The sequence below is a fragment of the Gobio gobio genome (assembly GCF_949357685.1).
Source record: "Gobio gobio genome assembly, chromosome: 12".
Classification (NCBI taxonomy): Eukaryota; Metazoa; Chordata; class Actinopteri; order Cypriniformes; family Gobionidae; genus Gobio; species Gobio gobio.
Window position 1 is genome coordinate 13,359,293 of NC_137105.1, and position 8,966 is coordinate 13,368,258.

An 8,966-nucleotide genomic window follows, 5' to 3' on the forward strand; every position below is an offset into this window, starting at 1 on the left:
CCCATCCCTCTTGCAACAACATCTCATCTCTTCTCTGATGGTGTGTTCATGGCATGATGCCGGACAACCTGTCATTTACATGAAATCACAGCAATAGCAAACCACAATGGTCCAATGGACAAAATCAAGTCCCACCCCACATTTTTTTTGTTTGAGAAGCTGTTTCACGCGGATATACGTCACAATAGGGAAGAAAAGACCATCACAACTTGCATTTCGACTTGTGGTTGGTGTTGTAATGTAATGTTGTAATGGAACTTCTTCTGTCAGGCTCTAGGAGTAGGAAGTAGTTTACACTATTGACTTTCATTTATATTATATATATTATATTAAATATACTATGCACTCACCTAAAGGATGATTAGGAACACCTGTTCAATTTCTCATTAATGCAATTATCTAATCAACCAATCACATGGCAGTTGCTTCAATGTATTTAGGGGTGTGGTCCTGGTCAAGACAATCTCCTGAACTCCAAACTGAATGTCAGAATGGGAAAGAAAGGTGATTTAAGCAATTTTGAGCGTGGCATGGTTGTTGGTGCCAGACGGGGCGGTCTGAGTATTTCACAATCTGCTCAGTTACTGGGATTTTCACGCACAACCATTTCTAGGGTTTACAAAGAATGGTGTGAAAGGGAAAAACATCCAGTATGCAGCAGTCCTGTGGGCGAAAATGCCTTGTTGATGCCAGAGGTCAGAGGAGAATGGGCCGACTGATTCAAGCTGATAGAAGAGCAACTTTGACTGAAATAACCACTCGTTACAACCGAGGTATGCAGCAAAGCATTTGTGAAGCCACAACACGCACAACCTTGAGGCGGATGGGCTACAACAGCAGAAGACCCCACCGGGTACCACTCATCTCCACTACAAATAGGAAAAAGAGGCTACAATTTGCACAAGCTCACCAAAATTGGACAGTTGAAGACTGGAAAAATGTTGCCTGGTCTGATGAGTCTCGATTTCTGTTGAGACATTCAGATGTTAGAGTCAGAATTTGGCGTAAACAGAATGAGAACATGGATCCATCATGCCTTGTTACCACTGTGCAGGCTGGTAGTGGTGGTGTAATGGTGTGGGGGATGTTTTCTTGGCACACTTTAGGTCCCTTAGTGCCAATTGGGCATCGTTTAAATGCCTCGGCCTACCTGAGCATTGTTTCTGACCATGTCCATCCCTTTATGACCACCATGTACCCATCCTCTGAAGGCTACTTCCAGCAGGATAATGCACCATGTCACAAAGCTCGAATCATTTCAAATTGGTTTCTTGAACATGACAATGAGTTCACTGTACTAAAATGGCCCCCACAGTCACCAGATCTCAACCCAATAGAGCATCTTTGGGATGTGGTGGAACGGGAGCTTCGTGCCCTGGATGTGCATCCCACAAATCTCCATCAACTGCAAGATGCTATCCTATCAATATGGGCCAACATTTCTAAAGAATGCTTTCAGCACCTTGTTGAATCAATGCCTCGTAGAATTAAGGCCGTTCTGAAGGAGAAAGGGGGTCAAACACAGTATTAGTATGGTGTTCCTAATAATCCTTTAGGTGAGTGTATATTTATATTGTCTTGAATTTTTTCTGGCAATGAGAAGTGTTAACAAATTGAACATTATTCAAACCCATTTGTTTGGGTAGTATTCCTCCCCCTGGCTGTAACTACCCTCTTGTCTACTACGCGAGGCGGTGGACATCTAAAATCAGCCTTGTCTTAGTGCAACTGTTTGCTTATTTCGGCTTGACACCTTTTTTGGAGGGCACAGAAGTTTTTTCGGAACGGAGGATGTGGACAGGGAGTGATTAAAGGTGTCTGTGTAAAAGGGGCCAGTTGTGCAGCACATGCTATTGGTGCATTAGTTTAAACCTCAGAATCTCTTTATTTACCTCATCTGTAAACCAGCCCAGTATGGTTCATAAGAGTCTTCATAGTCTTCAAGAGTTTGTTTGGCATATAGATCATAAAAGTGTTTGGTTTTACATGCACGGCTGTACACATAACGTTCAATTGTTTACTAAAACTATTCACGGTGCCTTTGGTTGGTTTTATCATGAGACGAGAGAAAACAGAGAGACCAGAGGAATGCAGAGAAAAGTCCTGCGATGATAGAATACATGCCCAACTGCACGAGGAACAGCCTTATTTGGAAAAGGAGGCAAATGATGATGCTTTGGAAGGAGTCTGAGATAACCCTAGACCCAAAAACACTATAAGAGGGAGAAAACGGCAGCAAAAATGATGGTAGAATTTTTGGTATATTATGTAAAGTACTCCACCACACAAAGGAAACATTTGGTAAGTATAATAATGTCTCTTACACTGCATAAAATAAACTTTTTTGTGTGTTTTTAACATTTCCAGTTATATAGTACCTGTCAAAAGTTTGGAAACATTACATTTTTTTATGCTTTTGAAAGAATTCTTATGCTCACCAAGGCAAAAAAAAAAAAGTAACATATTGTGAAATACTTTTACAAATTAAAATAACTTTTCTATTAGAATATATTTTAAAATGTAATTTATTCCTGTAAGGGTAAAGCTGGATTTTTAGCAATATTACAAGATTTTCTTTTTCACTTTCATACTTAAATATACTTAAATAAATTAAAACAAATCTGCCAGTGCAGTAAAACACTTATATATGCATTCTTTCTTTCCCTTAATATCTCAAACAGTGCTCAAGTAAATATACCTTTTTATTTTTAATTGGAAAATATGACAAAAATATTCGTTAAGAAGGAAAATTAATGTCAAGTCAATCCCAGTTCATTCAAAAAAGTTTTATGAAGCCATTTTCACTGTACTGTTTTGCCTATAGTAAAACAAACGTTTTTAAGACGATTATGCTTAATAAACCGACAACGAATATGGTCATGTAAACGTGGTAACCCGTTTTCTTTTATCGGAGTAAGTTCATAAACGGCTTAGACTACCTTGGAACAGGTAGTTTTTTGCCTCTTATCCCGATTTCGCGCTGCATGTAAACATTAAAGGGATAGTTCACCCAAAAATGAAAATTAGCCCATCATTTACTCACCCTCAAGTCATCCGAGGTGTATATGACATTCTTCTTTCAGACGAATAAAATCTGAGTTATATTAAAAATGGTCTGGCTAATCCAAGCTGTATAATAGCAGTAATAGTTGCTCTTTTTTTGAAGTCCATAAAAAATGCATCTGTCCGTCAAATAACATGCTCCACGCGGCTCCGGGGTGTTAATAAAGGCCTTCTGAAGCGAATTGATGCGTTTGTGTAAGAAAAATATCCATATTTAAAAATTGATTTCATTTTTTTCTATGGCTCTGCATCAGCCGTCCCCGCGCCATCACTTCCGGCGAATAAGGTCAAAATACATGCAAAATACCAGCGCGATTATAGATATATACATAGATTCCACATTAGTGCCTGCGCAGATCGGTCGAATGAGGCATCTACGAATTTATATCTTTGATCGCGCCAGTATTTTGACCTTATTTGCCGGAAGTTATGGCGCTGGGAATACTAGATGACATTCGTCTGATAAGACGTAAAAAAATTACATAAATACTGTTGTGTCTTAGGACATCAATGTGTCGCCACGAGCCGCATGGTTTAATAAGGATTCGTATGTCTATGTGTTTTTACTCTCATTGCTCTCATACTCTAAAATATCCCCATTGACATGCATTATACGACTATCACACTGTAACGGTTGGAGTTAAAAATCTTCATTTGTGTTCTACTGAAGAAACAAAGACACCTACATCTTGGATGCCCTGGGGGTAAGCAGATAGACATAAACATTTCGTTTTTGGGTGAACTATCCCTTTAACCTGCTGTCTGCCAGCTTATTGAAGTGCGCATGTGTAACAGATGACCAGAAACGCATACTTAGAGACGAAAATAATTACATATTTAAACACATCTAGACAGAGCGAATGTTTTGCATGACAGTAAAGAAGGAAATATAATCACAAACGCAGACTCCTTTAAGACCCAGAAAATTGTAAAAATGTGTTCTCATCTCTCGTGCAGTAGAAGTGGTTCAGTCAAAACGCTGCATCTGAGCCGTAAGTTTCCCGCTAACACATTGTAAGCTTTATTTAACGGCTAACATATGGAATACTCTGAGTCAGACTACAAGGAAATAATCTGATTTACTAATAAAGTAATGTAAACGCGGTTTACTTGCGTTGTCAGTTTACTGGTTTGCATGTAAACTGGGAAAACTGGTTATTTCAATAAGCTGATATTTGTTAGTTTTCAGCTTACTGGTGTGCATGTAAACGTATTGACATTTGCTGAAATCATAAAAGTGATAAGAAGAGCAACTTTTAAGGTAAGACCATTTGTCATTTGGAAAGTGGGACAGGATTCTTTTCCTTTCCTCCTTACAGAATTGGTGAGGTTTGTGGTTTTTTGGCCAGCTTGAAGAAAACTAAAATGGCAGCTCACCTGATTATTTCTGACTGACGTACTAAATCCCAGTCTTTCACAGCTTTCATTAAAACCAACCCTTAAGCTAGGAAGTAATTGTGCACTCAGTCATATGCACTCCCGATGCAAAGCAGGAATCAAACTAGGCAGACAAATATTAGGGGAGTATTGCAGTCTGTTCTGATGGTTATCATGCCTCATGCTTTTCAGTAGCAAAAACATTATGCATAATTAAATTCAAGTCCCACCAGTTTACGTTAATGTGAGACATAACCAACATCTGCTTACATCACTTTGCCAAGATGAGCATTTTCACCAAGTGTGAATACACTCCTGACAAACCAAGCACAGTCTGTCAGTTTAAGTCGCAAGTACAGTAGAAAGACTGATATAAATATATATTTTTGTTCTGTTTAGGTATCAATTTGGTACCAAAGTACATCCGTATTTGTTTGTGAAACATCCTCATCTTTCCCCAAGAGAGGAAGCCTTTCATCTCTTCATTGTGTTAATTTCAGTAAATTGGGTAAATGCCTTTAAGTCATGTCTCTAAACTCATTTGTCAGCCGTTGTGAACAAGAAGGGACAGCTTCAGTTCCTATTATCATTAGATGATAGTCTGGTTAATTTCATTAATGTTTCTTTTATGGGCTTTCTGTTTCTCTTGCTGGCAGGCCAATAGTAGTTAAAGGGGTCATGACACACTCAGTTTCTGCCAGTCTTGTGTTAATCTTGAGTACCTATACACTCACCTAAAGGATTATTAGGAACACCTGTTCAATTTCTCATTAATGCAATTATCTAATCAACCAATCACATGGCAGTTGCTTCAATGCATTTAGGGGTGTGGTCCTGGTCAAGACAATCTCCTGAACTCCAAACTGAATGTCAGAATGGGAAAGAAAGGTGATTTAAGCAATTTTGAGCGTGGCATGGTTGTTGGCGAGTTTTTCACAATCTACTCAGTTACTGGGATTTTCACGCACAACCATTTCTAGGGTTTACAAAGAATGGTGTGAAAAAGGAAAAACATCCAGTATGCGGCAGTCCTGTGGGCGAAAATGCCTTGTTGATGCCAGAGGTCAGAGGAGAATGGGCCGACTGATTCAAGCTGATAGAAGAGCAACTTTGACTGAAATAACCACTCGTTACGACCGAGGTATGCAGCAAAGCATTTGTGAAGCCACAACACGCACAACCTTGAGGCGGATGGGCTACAACAGCAGAAGACCCCACCGGGTACCACTCATCTCCACTACAAATAGGAAAAAGAGGCTACAATTTGCACAAGCTCACCAAAATTGGACAGTTGAAGACTGGAAAAATGTTGTCTGGTCTAATGAGTCTCGATTTCTGTTGAGAAATTCAGATGGTAGAGTCAGAATTTGGCGTAAACAGAATGTGAACATGGATCCATCATGCCTTGTTACCACTGTGCAGGCTGGTGGTGGTGGTGTAATGGTGTGGGGGATGTTTTGGCCCACTTTAGGCCCCTTAGTGCCAATTGGGCATCGTTTAAATGCCACAGCCTACCTGAGCATTGTTTCTGACCATGTCCATCCCTTTATGACCACCATGTACCCATCCTCTGATGGCTACTTCCAGCAGGATAATGCACCATGTCACAAAGCTCGAATCATTTCAAATTGGTTTCTTGAACATGACAATGAGTTCACTGTACTAAAATGGCCCCAACAGTCACCAGATCTCAACCCAATAGAGCATCTTTGGAATGTGGTGAAACGGGAGCTTCGTGCCCTGGATGTGCATCCCACAAATCTCCATCAACTGCAAGATGCTATCCTATCAATATGGGCCAACATTTCTAAAGAATGCTTTCAGCACCTTGTTGAATCAATGCCACGTAGAATTAAGGCAGTTCTGAAGGCGAAAGGGGGTCAAACACAGTATTAGTATGGTGTTCCTAATAATCCTTTAGGTGAGTGTAGAGTATTGCATCTTTCATATCTCTGAAGAGTCATATTCATAAGAATCACTGTACCAATTAATTCTGAAAACAGCTGAGCTTGTGCAGGCGTGCAGTGGGCAGAGCTAAAGAGTCACGAGCACATATACACAAACAAAAAACACATAATTCAATTCACATTTGTGTTCTTGACATATGCACTTACAAATGCCAACAAAACAGACATTTGATGCAGTTTCACTCACCACTTGTGGTTTTCGACTCATGACCAGGAACAAACAAACACACATGCAAGTCTCCGTTGCTGCTCCGGAAAAACAATCTGCATCCACTGTTTCCTTAACGCTGGGTTATTTGGGAAGCTGAACAAGGTTAACAATCAGAAACACACTTCTTTAGGGACATTGTTGATTTTGTGGTCTAAAACCAAAATGACAGCGCTGCCAATGGCTTCCGTTACCTGAACGAAGCTCGTTGATGGGCATGCTCTTGCTCTCGCTCTGGTTGACGGGTGCACACGTTCTTCCGGGAGAAGTGCCCATACAAGCAATTCCGCCCTTTATGACATTATACAGGGCCATACTCTGAAAAAAAACTTTACGAAACGTATTCGAATCCTGAAGGAGTGTATTTGGCGCAGAAATACTCCATCATACATCAAACTTGTATTTTGAAGTTTAGCTTGAGTATCTAAATCTTTAACAGTGTAAATAAGTCAGAATGCATGAAAAAGAATTAAAAAAGATTTCAAAACCCTCACAATTAAACAGATTAAATATATCAGTGCACATGATTGTCTTTGCTTAATGCTTTGAACAGCAGCTACGCTAATTATTTTCCTGTTCTGTTTTATCTCGGGACGCCCATCCCGAGGTAACTAAAGAGTCCGTCAGCTCCAGTCTGGCCTCTCATAAAGACTGCAGATGACAAACACCTGTGAAGAGACGATTCCAACTCCTGCGAGGACTTCAGATGACGCATGCTCTGCATCAACACGCACCCATGCTCATTTCTATACCCCCTAATCATTAACAACATGCATTCTTATTTCACTTATTTCTGTGCCTTAAAGGATTAGTTCACTTCAAAATGAAAACGTTCCTTATATTTCACTCACCCTTATATCTTATCTCATCCAAGATGTTGATGTCTTTCTTTCTTCAGTCGAAAATAAATTACGTTTTTTGAGGAAGGCATTCCAGGATTTTTCTTCACATAATGGTTTTGAATTGCAACCAAAATGTTGAAGGTCCAAATCAATGCGGAAGTACCGCCCCTGTATTTACAAAGCGCACATGCGAAAAAAGGGCGTAAGGGTGTATTAGTCCTCACACGTTTGTTGGGGCGGTACATTCGCCTACGTGTGACGTCTCACTGGCGGCCGCAGAGCAGCGCAAGATGAGCAATTGAGGTTAAAAAGTATATTCATTTAAAAAAAAATTTTTTTAAATGACCGATTGTTTCGCTAGATAAGACCCTATTCCTCGTCTGGGATCGCGCACAGCCTCTGAAGCCCTTCAAAGCGCTTTGAAACTGCATTCATTTGGACCTTCAACCAGTGACGTAGGCAGAATTTTATTTTTGGTCGGGCCTGCATGGGCAAAAGTGAGCGGGCACTTTCACACTTGTCACTGTCAACATAAACCAAAACTGTAGCTACAACCTGTCCACATACAAAACATGAGCAGCGCTTACAACAAACGTTAGACACTTTATTTCCACTTTTCGAATATTTTCTTCATTTTTAAAAAAAAATAAACGCCTTTCCGATCTGATATGTGATGGGAAAAGGAAGTACAGCGAGTTCGGCAAAAGCCGTATTCGAACCTAAGGTCGAATTGCGTCAAAACTTCATGCCTCACACCTTACCTCTACACTATCACGACTGACAGACACTGATGGCGTGTTCCCGGCTTTACAGAATTAACCTGCGCTTGGACTTGAAAAGTCTTACTGTTACTTACGGCCTGATGGATGGGTTCTCTCCCGCATTAATGTGAGTTTTTAAAAGTCCTTTTAATAGAATTTTGCGTCGCTTCTGTTTATCTATCACACAATTGCAAATTATAGGCTAAGTGAATAGGTAAACACACTTCATGAACTCACAGGCTCAAGCTGCGCGACATACATGAGACAGCCTGACACCTAATTGCCTAACAATGCTGTCAATCAAACTCATCAATCATTATGCAAAAACCATAGACTGTAAAAAAAAAAAACACATTTAATTTATTTTAATATTTGAGATATAATAATTGTGTAGTTATGTTAAATCATTTAAACAACTGTTATTTAATAAATATAATTTTATTTGTATAATAAACTGGGGGTGGCCTAGTCATCATAGTGACTACGCCCCTGCGTTCAACATTTTGGTTGCAATTGAAAACCATTATGTGAAGAAAAATCCTGGAATGTTTTCCTCAAAATTTTCATTTTGAAGTCAACTAATCCTTTAATTTAATTATTATATTGATTAATAATAAATTGTTAGCTAATATGTGTGCTTTTCTGAAATAGATAACGTGGACAAATCACTTTAAATTGTAATGCAGACGCATGCATTTTCTGTGATGATGCTTTGAAATGATGTGTATTGTGAAAAGGGCTGTACAAA